This window comes from Chinchilla lanigera, unplaced genomic scaffold (genome assembly GCF_000276665.1).
Source record: "Chinchilla lanigera isolate Chin_1 unplaced genomic scaffold, ChiLan1.0 scaffold00037, whole genome shotgun sequence".
Lineage (NCBI taxonomy): Eukaryota > Metazoa > Chordata > Mammalia > Rodentia > Chinchillidae > Chinchilla > Chinchilla lanigera.
In genome coordinates, this window is record NW_004955438.1 from 13805589 (window position 1) to 13820890 (window position 15302).

General features: G+C 38.8%; 1 pseudogene; it reads left to right on the forward strand.

The window, feature by feature from the left end:
• The first annotated feature begins 12794 nt into the window (after positions 1 to 12794).
• Positions 12795 to 13238, forward strand: LOC102019848 (annotated as a pseudogene).
• The last annotated feature ends 2064 nt before the right edge of the window (positions 13239 to 15302 follow it).

Here is a 15302-nt window from a genome sequence, read left to right on the forward strand (position 1 = left end):
CTGATTTTAGACTGAAAGCTTTCAGTTTTTGTCCATTTTGTATGATGTTGGCTGTTGTTTTGTCATAGATGGTTTTTATCAGATTGAGATAAAGACCATCTATTTCAATTTTCTGTAGGGTTTTTATTATGAATGGCTATTGGACTTTGTCCAATGCTTTTTCTGTATCTATTGAGGTGATCATGTGATTTTTCTCTTTGGTTCTGTTAATATGGTATATTACATTTATTGATTTGTATGTGTTGAACCATCTTTGCATCCCTGGGATAAATTCTACTTGGTTATGGTGTATTATCTTTTTGATGATTTGCTGCATTCTGTTTGCTAGTATATCTTATTGAGGGTTTTTGCATCTATGTTCATTAAGGAGATTGGCCTGTAGTTTTCTTTTTTGGTTGGGTCCTTCTCTAGTTTTGGTATCATGGTAATATTTGCTTCCAGGAATGATTTTGGGAAACAGCTTTTTTTTCAATTTCATTAAGGAGTTTCAGCATTAATAGCATTAGTTGTTTTCTAAATTTCTTGTAGAATTCAACAGTGACTCCATCAGGACCTGGCCTTTTCTTTGTGGGTAATTTTTTAATGACATTTTCAGTTTCATTGGCTGATATTGGGTTATTTAGAATTTTTATATCTTCTTGACTTAGTTTTGGCAATTGGATTGTGTTTAGGAATCTGACCATTTCTTTTGTGATTTCTATCTTAATAGAGTACAAGCTCTTGAAGTAGGTGTTGATGATCTTCTGGTTTTCTGCAGGACATGTTGTGATTTCCCCCTTTTCATTTCTGGTATGTATTGGCTTAGCTTTTTTTCATGTCATTTTCCTATTGTTGGTTCCCTGTCTATTTTGTCTGTTTAATTTCTTTCCTTGCCTTTTCTACTGGTGTTCTTATGCTTGTGGTCTTCATTTTCTCCTTCTACCATATCCTTCAGAGGATTCATTGGGTGATCATGAATTTCTTCAGCTGTTTTTTTTTTTTTTTTTTGTCTTGGAAGTATCTTTTTTCTCCATTGATTTCAGAAGATAGTTTTGCAGGGTACATCAATCTGGGTTGAAGATTCTTTTCTTTTAGAGCTTGAAATACCTCAGTCCAAGCTCTCCTTGACTTGAGGGTTTGTGTTGAAAAGTCTGCTGTGCTTCTGACTGGATTTCTTTTATAGGTCATTTGTTTCTTTTCTCTAGTCACTTTTAATATTTTGTTATTGTGCTGAATTTCTGGAATCTTGATTATTATCTGCTTTGGTGTAGACTTATTTTAGTCATAGCTAGCTGCAGTTCTATATGTTTCATTTATTTTATGTCAAATTCTTTATCCATGTTTGGGAAGTTTTCTGCCATTATTTCTGTGCAGAGATTTTTTATGTCTTTTACACTGTCTCCAGATTTCTCTTTGATTCCAATCAATCTTGTGTTGTTCTTCTTTGCTTCATCTCATAGCTGTTGGATTGATTTTTTTCATGTTATCTTGTCAGTTTAAGATATCTTTTCATATCTTTTTCTACTGATTGCCAGTAGCCACAATCCTATCTTCTTTATCTGATATTTTGTCCTTGCCTTCATTCAATCTGTTGTGTATAGTTTCAATGAAGACTTTAACCTCCTTGGTTTCTGTTGGATCCATTTCATGGGTTCCATTTCTTTCCTATGTTGGGAACTCATGGTTTCCATTGTTTTCCTGATCTCCTCTATTTTATTTATCTGTGTCTGCTTTAATGTGTTGCATTTTGATCATCAATTCTTTTTGCACCTTAGAAATTATTTTTTCTACAGCCTCTTCCATTTGTTTATTCACTTCCATTGCTATCATTTCAGAAAGTGGTTCCAGTGGTTGGCTTACAATTTCCTCTATGTCATTGTGCTCTGGGCTTGTTCTGGGTGGGCTAGGGGTGTGGGGTTGCATTTTTTTTGGAGACAGGGTCTCACTATGCAGTTCAGGCTGATCTTGAGCTCACTTATGTAGCCTAAGCTGGTCTTGAACTTGCAATGATCCTCCTGCCTCAGCCTCCCAAGTGCTGGGATTGCAGTGTGCCAGCATGCCTAGTCTAGGTTTGCATTTTGCTTCTTTGTCTTGTCATTTTTTGAATTTTATTTTCTGTGTTGATACTTGTAGATTTCTTGTGGTAGAGTGCTTTATCCCCAGTATCATGGCTTCCCTTGGAAATGTCTGTTCCTCAGGGATGTCTTCTAGATGTAGGTGGTTCTTGCTCTTTTTGTCTATACAAGGACCTACCTTCCCAATCCATTAAGAATGAGAAATTGCTATTTGGCTCAGCACTCAGTCCTTTGGTACTGGACTACATTGATGGTTATGACCCCATACAATCACAGAGTTGTCATATAGGAGAGAATAACTGATTACAATAGGTATGATATCCTGGGTAAAGTAGTAAAGCTAGCAATGACAATAGTCTCAAGAACAGCCTGGCTACTAACAAACTGTTGTAATTATTAGGCTGAAACTTTTAACTATAGGAGCAAATTCTACAATTATATAACAAAATCCAACATATAACAGGTACTTGTATGCAATGATGTTCCCCTTCGTGGAGTAATTTTACTCTGTTGTGGTGGTGATGGTGGTAGTAGTGTTTAAGAGGGATAGGGGCAAGATAGAGAGATGAATGAGGTCAACCACAGCAGCAGCAAGGCTAGAGGGCAGAGAATGATCACCCAAGTTTTGGGAAACTGTAGGACACGAGAGGGAAAGAATGGAAAAGAAAGCAAAGAAATATTGAAGTGAACCAGAAATAGAAAAGACAATGTTTACTCACATGAAAATATCATAAAATCAAGTGAGACAGTTGACAAAAGGAGAAAGTAGATGAGTAGAAGAAAACAAAAAGGAATGTAACAAATCTAAATCATGGAAGAAAAAGAAAAGAAAAAAAAGAGAGAAAAAACCCCCTAAAATAACCGCACACTTGAAATAAGACAAAACAAAACAGAATAAAACACAGCCCCCTAATTGGACAGAAAAAGGAAAATCAGTCAAACAGATAAAAATAGAAGCAGTAAAATTTCTCTGGTGTCTGCCATTCTGGGGTAGGTTCAAGTCAGATCCCAGAAATGTGTGGTGTACTGCAGCCTAGTTTGCAGTGGGATTTGTGCTGGATATGGGGCTGATTTTGGTGTCTGGATTTGGGGAACAGGACTGGTATTCTGTTGCTGGAGCTCTCCCTGAGCCCTTTGGAAAAAAAAATGGCAGCCCCACCTGCCCACTTCTATTCCGTGTGTCTGTGTGCCAAAGCACAACAGTGGTTCATCTAACTTACTAACTTCTGGCTTGTATTCTTTCACTGATGCTTTGGCCTTTTCCATGCCACTGGTTCCACCTGTCCATCGTATGTGTCCCCAGGAGGTCATTGTTGGGTCGCTGGGGGTCCCACCTCCAGTGTCTCATTCTTAAATCCTGCCTGACATATTCTTTCACATGGAAAGACCAAAAGTGAGAATGAGAGCTAGGCAGAATTACATGCACACTATGTCTTCCCTTCAAAAATACATAAAACAGACTGCGTGGAGACTGGACACATTGTCTGTGAAATGTTAGCAACAATTCTGGTAGAGAGTGTTGACTAAACCATTTAGCATACATTGAATACATTGAAGACCTTCTTAGAACAGGTTGCAAGATGAGTCAAGTATCAGTGCTTAACCTCAGAAGTTCTTATTTGATCAATTAGTCAAAATACATACGTATTAAATTCCAAATTTATAATCATTTCAAAAAGATCATTGAATCTTGAATGTTTTCTGTTGCATTTCCCATCTGAGCCAGAAGATGGGGATATTTCTCATTGAAATGGTTCTTCCTCATACACCAATTCCTTCCTCCAGCTTTGAATGGCATTTACATCTTGAGATTTTGTTTGGTTTTGATATGAGATCTTGCTCTGTAGCCCAAGGTGGCTTTGTACTCACTAGGTATCACAGGCTGGCCTCAAACTTTCAATCCTGCCTCAGCTTCCCAAGTACTGGCACTATAGGTATGTACCACCATGCCTGGCTTTACCTCCTGAGTTTTAAGACATTAAATAATGTAACAAATACTAAAAAAATTAACTCATTTGATAAACTATATGTGAAAATCTTCACAGACAGCGGCATCTTTAAAAGACATTCAAAACTGATACATTTCAGTTTTCTAAATGAGACTAAGAATAGAGTTTATGGTTTAATGTACTATTGGCTAAAGAATTGTTTTTTATTTTTTATTTTGACACAGGGTCTTGCTGTGTTGCTAAGTTGTCCAGGCTGTGTTTGAATTTGGGATCCTCCTGCCTCAGCCTCCCAGAGGTCTGGGATTACAGCCAACACATCGGACCTAAACATTTTAATTGACATGCTTTCTGATTTCTTCATGCTTAATCGCTTGGGTTTCTTATCAGGAGAAACTTTTTATCTTCTGATTGGATTGGCAAATCCAATCTGAGGGTCAAATCTAGTTTGCTGACTTATGAAACTGGTCTTCATAGTTTAACATTTGGGCAATTTTACATTAAAATCAGGCCTTCTGATTTCCCTTTAGGTACTGGGAAATCTGGCCGCATCGCCAGCAGAGGATAACACCAGGCCGAGGACAGCAGAAACGAGCTTGGGTGACCTCATACTCACTCTGCTTTGCCACTGCTTATCTCCAGCCTGTCCTGCTTCGGTGTTTTCCTTCCTCAGTGATGCACGGTCCCTGTGGGCCCTTACTCTTCTGACTCTTCTAAGAAACAGCCATTGCCTTGCTGCTAAGATCGGCGGGCTGGATGAGCCAATCTTAACCGTTTAAAGTTAGTGCACGTTTGCACTGCGTAATGAACGCATTCTACGTGGGGAGTTGGTGCATGTTCACATAGAGCATCCCAGTCCTTTTTGCTTCCCCGTCCTCTCCTCTCTCTCCCCTTTCCCTTTCGCCCCAGATTCCCTTCCCAGCTGCAAAAGCTCTACCTCCCTGTTTCCTATCGTGTATGTTTTCTTTTTCTTGATTATTTGTTTACTTACTTATTTTAGATAAGGTCTCACTTTTTAGCCTGGGCTGGCCTCAAACTCAAAACAATCCTTCTGCCTCAGCCTCCCAAATACTGGGTTTATGGGCGTGAACCAACATGTCTGGCTGTTCTTTATTTACACTTTGGATTTTTCATGTAAGAGAAACTGATAACTAACCTTCTATGTCTCATTTATGTTGCTTATCATTATGCTCTCAAGGTGCCTCCATTTTCCTACAAAGGACTCGCATTTATCCCTCTTCATGGCTGAATAGCACTCCATTGTGTATATATACAATTTCTTTATCATTGATCTGTTGCTGGACAGGTAGGCTGTTTTCAAGATGTAGCTCTTGTGAATTGTGCTGCTATAAATATGAGTATGAATGTATCTCTGTAATATGGTGTTTTTAACTCTTTGGGGAAGATACCCAGAAAAGGTAGAGCTGGGTTGAACAGAATTTTTATCTTTTGTGTTTTGAGGAATCACTGATTTCCAGAGTGTCTGTACTAACTTACATTCCTACCAACAATGTAGAAGGGTTGCTTTTACTCCACAACCTTGCCAGCATTTCTTGTTTTCTGAGTTCTTTCTGGAGTAAGGTGGAATCTCATTGCTGTTTCAAATTTGCACTTTTCTGATGGCCCAAGATGCTGAATATTTTTTCCTGTGCTTAATGGTTATTTATATTTATTCCTCTGAGACATGTCCATTTCAATTGCCCAACTTTTGATTGCGTCTTTTGTTTTGGGGTGAGGTCTAAGTTTTTGAGTTCTTTATACATTCTAGTTCTTAGTCCTCTCTCCAAGGAATAGTTTGCCACATTTTTTTTTACCCTGTTCTGTTGGTTGCTTTTGCACTCTGTTAGTTGTTTCCTTGCTGTGTAGAACTCTTTAAATTTGTTGATTCTTCTTGTTAGGGATGCTGTTTAGAAAGTTCTTTCTAGGCCTATGTGTCCAAGAATTTTACCTCATTTATCTCTCAGCAGATTCAGTGTTGCTGTTTTAATATGTTGATCTTTTATCCATTTTGATTTTATTTTAGTGCATGGTGAGAGACACGAGTCTAGAGTAAGTCTTCTGCATGTGGATAACCAGTTCTCCCAGCGTCATTTGCTAAAGAGGCTACTTCCTCCAAGGTATGTTTTTGGCCCCTTTGTCAAAGATCAGGTGGCTGAATGTGCCCAGGGCAGTTTCTTCATCCTCTATTTTGTTCTATAGATCTGTATGTCTACTTTTGTGCCAGTATCATGTTGTTTTCATCACTGTGATGATGCTTGGTGATGCCTCCTGGTTTCTTTTTGTCACCTCGGATTGCTTTTGCTATCCTAGGTCCCTTATGGTTCCATATGAATTTTAGAGTTGTGTTATCCAGTTCTATGAGGAATGCTGCTGGCATTTTGATCAGGAATGCATTAAATCTATATATCAGTTTTGTTAATACAGCCATTTTGACAATATTAATTTTGTCTACCCAGGAACAGAAGATATCTTCCCATTTTCTGATGTTCTCTTCAATCTTTTTTTTCAGTGTACTGGGGTTCTAGTTGTAGAAGTCTTTCACTTCCTTGATTAGGTTAATTCTAAAGTATTTAATTTTTTTGATGCTACTTTGAATGGGATTGTTTTCCTAATTTCTTCCTGAGTGAGTTCATTTTTGGTATACACAGATGCTATTGATTTTTGTGTGATTTTGTATCCTGCTATATTGTTGAATATGTTTATTAGTTCTAGAAGTCTCTTGGTGGAGTTTTTGGGTCTTTTATGTAAAGGGTCTTGCCATCTATGAGTAAGGATAGTCTGAATTCTTCCCTTCTTGTACTAACACCTTTTATTTTTTTCCTCTTGCCTGATTGCTTTAGTGAAAGTTTCAACTCCTATATTGAACAGGAGTCATGAGAATGGACACCCTTGTCTTGTTCCTAATTTTACAGGAAAAATTTTTAGTTTTTCCTAATTTTTTTTTTTTTTTGTCTTTTTTGAGACAGGGTTTCACTATACACTTCAGGCTGGACTTGAACTCACTTTGTAGCTGAAGCTGGCCTCAAACGCATAGTAATCCTCCTGCCTCAGCCTCCTGAGTGCTGGGATTACAGGCATGAGCCACCACACCTGGCGTAGTTTTTCCTAATTTAGTATGATGCTGGCAGTGGGTTTGTTACAAATGGCTTTTATTTAGTTTGAGGTAAATTCCTTTTGTACCTATTGACATGTGAATTTTTCTCATAAATGGATGTTCGATTTTGTCAAAGGCTTTTTCTACATTTGTTGAGATAATCATATGATCTTTGTCCCTACTTCTGTTTATGTGATGTATTGCATTTACTGATTTATGTGTACTGAACCATTGTTGCATTCCTGGGATGGATTCGGCTTGGTCAAGGAAGCTTTAAATAATTTGTTGCATTCTGTTTCCCCATGTCTTGTTGAAGATTTTTGCATCTATGTTCAAGAAGGAGATTGTAGTTTTTTTTTTTTATCTTTTTTTTTTTTTGTTAAGTCCTTGCCTGGTTTTGGAACCAGTGTAATGCTAGCTTCTAGGAATGAGTGTGGCAGTATTTCTTCTCTTTTAATTTTATTTAAGAGTTTGAAGAGTATTGGCATTAGGTCTTCCTTGAAGTTCTTTTAGAATTCTGTGGTGAACTCATCAGGTCTTGGGCCTATTGGTAAAGTTTTTATTACTGTCTCCATTTCATTGCTATTGGTCCATTCAGAGTTTTTATATCCTCTTGGTTCCACAATAGCTTCTTGGTTCCAGAATAGCTTTTTAAAAACCTTTTTCCCTGTGTATGCAAGAAGACTAGATTCCAAAATTCACCAGAATTTAAAAAGACTGAAAATAATAATACACCATAACCAAGTAGAATTTATCCCAGGGACGCAAAGATGGTTCAAATTTCCCTGGGTTCTGTGATCTGTATTACTTTTGAACTTTAATCCTTCTATTAATTAATATAACTACTTATGCATGTATTTATTTCATTTGTTTATATATATTTTTTGCTAAGAACATTAGAAAATTTCCCTAAAATGAATAAGCAAAAGTACTCTAAAGTGTTTTATCTGGCCGGGCATGGTGGAGCATTAAACTATAATCCCAGCACTCGGGAGGCTGAGGTAGGACGATTGTTGAGAGTTTGAGACCAGCCTAGGTGACATAAGTGAGCTCAAGGCCAGCCTCAACTGTATAGTGAGACCTTGTCTCAGAAGACAAAAAATAAATAAATAAATAAAGTGTTTATCAAGGTAATTTCTTTCTGAAGTGATTAATAATCTTTTTTTAAAATATTGAACTGTGGAGCCTAGCAGGAAAATTACCCAATAAAGAATTTACTGGCCTCAGTTACTTCCAAGCATTACCCGATAATTTTTTTTTCAGTACTAAGGATCAAACTGACACTGAACATGCTAGTAAGCTGGCAGCCTTTTGCAGGATCTGGCCTGCAAGCTATGTCAACGTTTGGAATTAGCCGCAAATACTGAAGATTGCAATGCCTGGCAAGAAAGTTTCCACAGGGGCCCCTCTGGAACATTGGGCTGGTTAAATAACGCGCCTGGGCCCCATTGGCATTTGAGTGTGTGACCTATGCCCTGTTTCCCTGCTGTTACGTTTTTCACAACTCAGACATATTACAAGGAGTCTCATTTTCACCTTTTTAAAACTACGGTTTTTAGAGTTTTGATATTATATCAAAATGTAAAAACACCAGAAGAACTTGTTGGAAATGTTGAGATTAAAATGTTATATTATTGTATGGGTATCAAATACAAAAAAAATCAAGCTACTAGGAACTAACCAGAAGATGGTAGCAGTAGTTTTTGTTTTGCATTACAAAAAGTTGGTAATTAGGTGAGTGGACAGATACACTAATTTAACTGTAGTACACATATGTATCAAAGAGTCCTGTCATATCCTTTAAACTTCTAACAATTCTATTTGTAAATTATAAATCTACAAAGCTGGAAAAATAAAAGATTTATTTATTGTGAATAAGATACTTACATAGCTGCTAATAAAGCTCAAGTAATTCAATATGAAAAACATAATAATTTTTCTTTCCCCTTATTTTTTAAAAGATTGTGCTCTAAAAGCCAGGGTGGTGCAACATGTATATACTGTGAGCTCAACACTCTGGGAGCCTGAGGCAGGAGGATTACAAGTTTGAGCCCTAAGTGGCTTAGTGTGACCTTGTCTCAAAATAAAAAATAAAAAAAGGAGCCGAGGATGTCCTTCAGTGCTAAGGCTCTGAGTTCAGTGTTCAGTATTACAGAAATAAAAGTGCGTAAGTCACTTTTTAGTATGTTATCTTTTATAAGGTTGCTTCAAATACTGAATTAGCAAAAATTGATTCATTGATTCCAGAAAAAAATACAGGGTTAGGATCTTCCTCTTATCACACGGATTAATTTTTGTAGCATTGGGGATTTAATCCAGGACTTTTGCTGAGCTATGTCCCAGCCTTTTATATTTTGAGACAAGGTCTCATAACTTGCTCTGGTGGACTCAAACTTGTGATTCTCCTGCCTCAGCCTCCCAAGTGTGGGGATTACAGGTGTATGCCACAAAGCTGGGTTGGTCACATTATTTTTTCATAAATGGACCAGTATATAACCTTGTTTTATGTGTGTTTCTGTTTAGAGATATCTTATTTAATATATATTGTTGATTTATTAACAGAGAACTCCCTGCTGACAGTGCTACATAGGTCATGCCTGAACGAAACTTTTCTGCCCCATTGTGATATCTTGCACTAAACAGAGCTTCAGCACTACGCTGGGGGATTGTCTTAAACAGTGAAATCAAATGAAAGCCACTGTGATGTAAAAACACAGCCCGCAGTAGACCTTGAGCAGGACATTCATAAATGCATCCAGTGTTAGAGCTCAGACAGGAAAGCAGAGGGTCACCTTGTTTGACGTTAGCTAGGAAGATGACATGCCCGCCAAACTCTCACCACTCTGAGGTGCGTTTGTCCCAGAATGACTGGGAAAGCACTGCTGAGTTGATCTGGGGACTATAAATATGTTTTAGTGATTAAGCAAATATGCAGGCACAGAATCAACAAAGAATCAAGACTGCGTGTAAAGTTACAAAAACACAATTTTACAAAAATACAGATATAGTTTTTAAAAAAAACATAGGTTTTCTCTTTAGCCTTGTGGCTGTCTTCCCTTCCCATTCTCCTTCATCTCTCCTATTACAGCTTCCCCTACTTCCCCACCTCTCAGGCCAATCCTGTATGTGAACAATGTAAGTGACAGAGTCCCTCACTTCCTGTGCTTAATCATATAGAAAAACCACATGCATATGTCATTTTATAAAACCAGTATCATATTAAACACTCCTTGCCACCTTACTTTTCTTATGCAGCAAAAGCTTATAGAAATTTATCCAAATGAACCAGTATATCTTCTAATCCATTCTTTTTAATGGCTGTATAATATTCCAAATGTTGGTGGGAAGTGTGTTATAATTTGTTCCACTATTTTCCTACTGATAAATATTCACTTTTAAAATTTTTGTTACTACATATTTTCAGTATATATGGTTACATTTATAGTGGGGAGCTGGTACCTGTAAATAGCATATCTTCTTTTTATGTCCCCTTTTTCTCTTTTCCTTCAATAAATATTCATTTTGTAATTGTTTTATTTTTGTGAGTTCAAACAGTGGTATAACAAATTTCATAGGACATCTATGCTTTTATATCTACAGCCTCTGCAAATATATGTTTTTCTTTCTATAGATCCCCCAAATGGTTTCTGGCTATTGCCAGATTATTTTCAGAAGCAGCTCTCACAGATGACATGTCCGTGTACAGCATGTGGAAGTACCCTTTCACACATCTTTGTACGAATAGATGGCGTGTGTCTTTTTATTTGTACTGGCTGGTGAAAGGATCATCTTATCATTTTAATTTACATTTCCCTGATTATCACTGACAGTAAGCAATCTGTGTGTTTGTGTGTGTGCGTGTGTGTGTGTGTGTGTGTGTGTGTATGCGTGTGTTGTGACTTAAATGTGCTTATCTGAAAAGCTAGTTTACCCTTGGACTGTCTAATCTTTTTCTTGGAACACTTTACTTTTTTTCTTTGCATTAGAGCTGTTTTTTTTTTTTTTTTTTGAGACATGGTCTTGCTATGTAACCCAGGGTGGCCTTGAACTTGTGTCTATCCTTCTGCCTCAGCCTTCTGAGTGCTGGGATTACAGGCGTGTGCTGCAGTGACTGATTGTACACTAAAGATCTTTATTAAGTAATTTATTCTGTGATTTTAGAATATTTCCTAAGTTTATTATTATAGTTCTCTCTTGATTATGCCTTTCCCCCCAAAATGATTTTAATTTCTGTAGAGTCATAATGTTCACCTTTAAAAAAAATTATTACTTTTTGGGTTTCCAGTTTTGCTTAGATCATACATATGGTATCTTATATTTCCTTGGAAGAGGCTTATAGTTTTTTTTTTCTCTTAGATGGAATCTGTAACCCAGGCTGTCCTTGAACTCATAATCCTTCTACTTCAGCCTCCTGAGTGCTGGGGTTACAGATGTGTGCCTCCATACTTGGCTTGATGCTTATGTGTTTTGGCTTTGTTTTGTTTTATTTTATTTTAAAAAAGGTTGGCCTGAACTCCTATGTGGCATAGGCTGGCCTTGAACTTGCTGCGATCCTCCTGCCTCAGCTTTCCAAGTGCTGGGATTACAGGTGTGCACCACCAAACCTGGCTCAATTTTCTTCCAGAGGACAAACCAATTGTGCCAGCACCATTTATAAATAATCCATTCTTCCACTTATTTGAAAAAAATACCTTTGTCAGCATGAAGTCTTGTATATTTATTGATTTGACTTTTTGATATATGGTCTTGCTCTGTAGTCCAGGCCATACTTGAACTTACTGTGTAAGTGTGCTGGCCTCGAATTTGTAATCCTGTCTCAGTCTTCTGAGTGCGGGCCTAGTACATTAGGGCCAAATACATCCCACTGATCTACGTGTCTATTTTTTATACTGTGTCACAATGGCTTTCTCTCTCTCCCTTCCTTCCTTTCTCCCTCTCTCTCCCTCTCTCTTCCTTTCCTTTCCTTTCCTTTCTTTTCCTTTCTTTTCCTTTCCTTTCCTTTCCTCTCTCCTCTGCTCCCCTCTCCTCCCCTCCCCTCTCCTCCCCTTCCCTCCCCTTGCTTTCCCTTCCCTTCCCTTTTGTTCCTTTCCATCTTATGTTTGAGGCAGGGCCTCATTACATTGCCTACACTGGCCTCAAACTCCTGGGTTCAAGCAATCCTCTTGTCTCAGCCTCCAGCTCTGGAGTAGCTGGGACTAGAGGTGTGTGCCACAATGCCCAGCACAAGACATTTATTCTCCAACATAAAGTTGATTTTCCCCGCTCCAAAAATCAAAGTTCACAACAAAACAGTTCAAACCCAAAACCCCTTTCATTAGAATTGCAACAAATGTAGTTCTTGTGTTGAAGAACTGATGTTTTTATGATACTGAATTTTCCCAGTTAACATCATGTTGTGTTTCTCCTTTATAGGTCTCAAAAAGATCTTGTAGTTTCTTGTATTCAGGTCCGAGTCTTTTTTGTTGTGGCAGTAGTGGTGCTGGAGGCCAAACTGAGTGCCTTGGACATGCTAGGCAAGTGCTGTGCCACTGAGCTACATTCCGGGCCTTTGTTCTTAGACCCGTGAAATTGATTTCCAAGTCCCGTTATGTACCGCACGGTGATGTTTCGGTCCTACATGATTACAATAGAGCTGGATGAGTCAAAAAGCTGAAAGAATTAAAAAGTTTATACTTTCGCTCAGGCCCTCGGCCTGGCAGGATGGGGAAGTGACCAGGCCTTCCGACTGCCAGGAAGCTCCGCAGTCACCAGCGGGACCGGAAATGGCACGACAAGCAGTTCCAAAAGGCCGACCTGGGCACAGCCCTGAAGGCCAACCTTTCTGGAGGAGCTTCCCATGCACAGGGAATCGTGCTAGAAAAAGTAGGAGTTGAAGCCAAACAGCCAAAATTCTGCCATCAGGAAGTGCGTCAGCGTCCGGCTGATCAAGAACGGCAAGAAAATCACAGCTTTTGTCCCTAATGATGGGCGTTTGAACTTTATGGAGGAAATCGATGAAGTCCTGGTTGCTGGGTTTGGTCAGAAAGGTCATGCTGTTGGTGACATTCCTGCAGTCTGCTTTAAGGCTGTTAAAGTAGCCAGGGTCTCTCTTTTGGCTCTCTGCAAAGGCAAGAAGGAAAGACCAAGATGATAAATTTTGATGATGAAAAGAGATTAGTAATACATTTTCATATTCCCCAAAAAAAGTTCATAAAGAAAAACGTTACATAAGCTAAGTGCATTATAGAAGAAAGAAAACAAATTTAGTGGCGCCTAGAGGCACAGAGTTTATAAAATCTGTGATAGTGCACAGGCGTGGCCTTGGCCTCCACACTCACTCTCTGAGTCAACCAGAGCAACTCCCAGCCCCGCGACTCCTGCGCAGTACACAGGGTTATCTTTAGCACCTCATTTGTACTGTAGTTTTTCTACATTTAGATATGGTCAGATACATAAACACCTACCTTTGTGTTCCAGTGGCCTCCCAAAGTCATCACAGTAGCATGCTGTACAGGTTTATAGCTGAGGAGCAACAGGCTACTCCACATGGGCGTAGGCCTGGGGGTGGCAGGCTGTCACATCTCAATTGGCGTAAGCGCACTCCATGATGTTTGCGCAATGGTGAAGTCATCCAAGGCCACACTTCTCAGAACAAATCCCCGCTGTTAAGCAATATATAACTGCATTTGATAGAGCTTGTTGCTATTACAAAGGAGAAAATTTTCCATTCCTTTTGCCAGGAAATTATTATTCAAATAAAAGAGTACTAATATCTGTGCTTTTAATTTGTAAGCCACCTTATGAAGTTACTAATTTTTTTTTTTTTTTGCAGCACTAGGGACTGAACCCGGAGGGCATGCTACCACTGAGCCACTACCTCTCCCCAAGTACCTTTTTAAAAGTTTGGGATAGGGTCTGCTTGAGGTGCCCAGGATAACCTCATACCTGGGATCCTTTTGCCTTAGGCTCCCAAGTAGCTGGGACTACAGGTGTGCAGTACCATGCCTAACCTTGGAGTTTAAGAATTCATTGTTTTGTTTTGTTTTTTTCTGAAACAAAGTTTTGCTGTGTAGCCCAGGCTGGCCTGGAACACACAGCGATCCTCCTGGCTCACCCTCCCAGGTGCCGGGATTACAGGCGTGCCCCACCATGCCCAACTGGAGTTCATTAATTCCAGTGCATTTTTCTTATTAGAATATTTTGGATGCTCTGGATATAAAACAATACCAACCACAAAGAGATGGTTTTTATCTTTTTGTTTTTCCCACGTTATAGCAATTAATTTGTTTCCTTGTTCTTGTTATAATTTTTGAGACAATAGTAAGTATTGTAATGGAAGCTTGTGGTCCTGCCTGGTTCTTGATGGGTTTTGTAATTAAGGACATATTATTTGCAAAGAATCAGGTGGTGTTCTAGGGCCTGAGAGTTCCTGTGAATAAGACAAAGCCCTGGCCCATGACATCCTAGAAGGAGTCACGAAGGAAGACTTTGAGTACTTATGGTACTCTTTGCTTTAACGTTTTGCCTTTAAAGATGTTATTTGCAGGCTGTGCCTGTAGCTCAGTGGTACAGTCTGCAAATAATACAGGCTGTACCACTGTACAGGACTTGCCAAACATGCATGTGTGGGGCCTTGGGTTCCAGTCCCAGCACTGTAAAAGAGAAAATGTTATTTGCTACTTTATTTTGTTTTTGGTGACAGGGTCTTAGCCTGTAGTCCAGGGTAGCTGTGAGCTTATTTTATAGCACATGTGTCACCATACTGGGCTCTGCTATTGATGTTTAAATCAACATTCTTAGATGTTTTCTAACATTCTTAGTTTTAAAAGGAATAGCTCCCACATTTTATCAAGTGCTTCTTAAAGATTAAATGGCCTAATTTGTCTCTTTTAACTTGTTGATGTATTTGTAATGAAATACGTTGATATGTTTCCTGATGTTGCATTGTCTTGGCCTTTCCGGAATATACTACTTGATCATGTTGTACAGTATTGTTCATTGGTTGCATAGTAGGAGGCAAGGGCATGGAAACTTGGCTGCAGCAGTTGGACACAAGCTACTAATTGAGATGAGTCGTTAACCACGGGCACAGAACAGCAGCACCCAAGCTTGACTTGGGATCAAGCTGAGCCGTGCACCTGGTACCAATCTCCTGACACAAGAACACATCGAACCTGGCACTTGACATCAGTCTTCTAGCATGAGATCAAGTGGGGCCACCAGAATCAG